This window comes from Montipora foliosa, chromosome 9 (assembly GCF_036669935.1).
Source record: "Montipora foliosa isolate CH-2021 chromosome 9, ASM3666993v2, whole genome shotgun sequence".
Lineage (NCBI taxonomy): Eukaryota > Metazoa > Cnidaria > Anthozoa > Scleractinia > Acroporidae > Montipora > Montipora foliosa.
Window position 1 is genome coordinate 17,426,512 of NC_090877.1, and position 2,500 is coordinate 17,429,011.

The following is a 2,500-nucleotide window of genomic DNA, read 5'->3' on the forward strand; positions in this document are numbered from 1 at the left end:
GAAGCATTAGAGGAGGATTTCGAAGCGTTTGTACGTGAATCGCTGACAAACTTGTGCAGTGGTCAAAGCAGGATTATGCAAGATATCTCGAAGCTACAAGATAAAGTTTGGGGGAATGAAGTAGCCTTGGACACGATATCCAAAAAGTTTAACACTCTCAATGAAAGCCTAGAGGGACTCAAGGGCGAGCTCCACTATGCAAGATGTAAAGTAGATGAAGTTGAATGCACTGTCAACATTTATGCGAAGCAAATTGAAGACCTGTATGAACGACTCCTGTCCCTTGAGAGGTATTCGCGGGAATATAATCTTCGTTTCAATAATGTTGCTGAATCTCCTAGCGAGGACTGTCGCCAAAAAATCCGTGACATCTTATCTAATCAGCTTAATATCGAACCAGTAATAGAAAATGCTCATCGAATTGGTCCCCGAAGTGACAATAAACCTAGAACGATAATGTGCAAGTTTCTTTATCGTCCGGAAAGGTTAAAAGTCCTCCAAAAGAAGCGTGATCTCCAAGATGGTGTTTGGGTGACTGAAGATCTAATTTGGGAGGACAGAGAAAAGAAGAAAAAGCTTAAGGATGTGATGAAAGCAGCTTTTGAAAGTGGAAAAAAACCGAGATTTCATCGAGGGAAACTTTACATAGATGGAGCTATATATGGAAATACCTAGATGGTTATATTATGGTCAGGTTTGTTGTAATTTGTAGTCATTTCCAAGCTTGAGCCACAAAACTTATAGATTAATTTCAGATTGACTGATGAATAGTGATGCGAATGACCCAGATTTAAACACACAATCTTTTAATGATCATGGTATATACACTATTGAGGAGTTAAATGAACTTTCTAGTGTAGTCCGACCGCAACTGTCGGCTCTCCATCTTTACATTAGAAGCTTAAACAAACATTATAATGAGCTATGTACTTTTCTAGATACCATATCCATTCAGTTCGATCTAATTGCTTGCTCAGAAACGTGGATTGCGCCTCAAGTTGATACAGACTGTTTTGATATTCAGGGTTATAACATGCTAATGGACAATCGCTTGTTCTCAACTGGGGGCGGGGTTGCATTATACTTAAAATCAAGCTTTGATTATTCCCTGAGAAATGATTTAAAGATGGATTGTATTGAAAATATCTGGGTAGAGACAAAGGACTTGTTAATTGGCGTTATTTATAATCCTCCTGGCAGATCTCAACGTGAATTTCTCGAGCAATTTGAACAAGTTCTACATGCCATTTTTTTGTCTAGGCGAAAGTGCCTAATTTTAGGTGATATAAATATTAACACACTTGTTAGAAGCGCAATTGCAAAAGAATACCTCAATCTGATTCATTCTGAAGGCTTTAATCCCTTGATATTTGAAGCTACACGTAGTACCGAGACAACAATAAGTTGCATAGATCATATACACTCCAATTTCGTATCTTCAAGTTCGAGCGGTAGCATTGCAGTCGAGATAGCCGACCAATTGCCTGTTTTTACTTTTTCTTATGATCCCACACTAAGCCCCTTTCCCGATATAATTGAAATTAGAGATTTTAAAAAGTTTGATAAAAATGCTTTCTGTGATGCACTGAGGTGCGAAGACTGGTCGCGTGTATTTAAGTGTAATGATGCGAATGAAAGTTTGACCAGATTCCTACATTCCTTTAATAAGATTAGTAATCGACATGCACCACTCAAATCGATCAAAATTAAAGGTAAGACTAATAAACCTTGGATAACCGGAGGTCTGCGGAAATCAATCAAACTTAGAAATTATTTGTATAAAAAATGGTTGACAACCCGTTGCATTAGTTATTATAATCAATATAAAATTTACCGTAATAAAATTGTGGCAATTAACAAACTTTCTCGCTCATTATATTATGGTCGGGTTTTTAAAGACTCTCGTAATACTAAGAAAATGTGGGATAACGTTAACCTAATAATTAATAAAAAGCGTCCATCTTCTCACATTGATAATTTACAAGTTGGTAATAAAAATCTACAGCAACCAGTTACAATATCAAATGCTATCAATACGTATTTTCGTAACATTCCAACTGAGCTTGCATCAAAACTTCCCATTACAAATCGCCGTTTCTCGCATTACATGAAGAGAAAAAAGGGTAAGTTTCACTTTAATAAAGTCAATGAAGTTGAAGTGTTCTTATTGCTAGAAAATATTGATACTAGAGAATCAATTGGGGTTGATAAGGTCCACCCTTTGCTGTTATCTTCCGGTTCGCTGGAAATATTTAAACCATTGACACATATTATAAACTTGACACTTGAACAAGGTTTATTTCCTGACAGTTTAAAAATTGCCAAAGTCATCCCGATTTTCAAACAAGGATCTCGTCTTTTGTGTAATAACTACCGGCCTATCTCAGTTCTTCCAGCACTAAGTAAAATATTTGAGAGATGCATTCTTAATCAATTAACGTTCTATTTTACTATTGAAAATATCTTGATACCTAACCAATACGGTTTTAGATCTGACAAC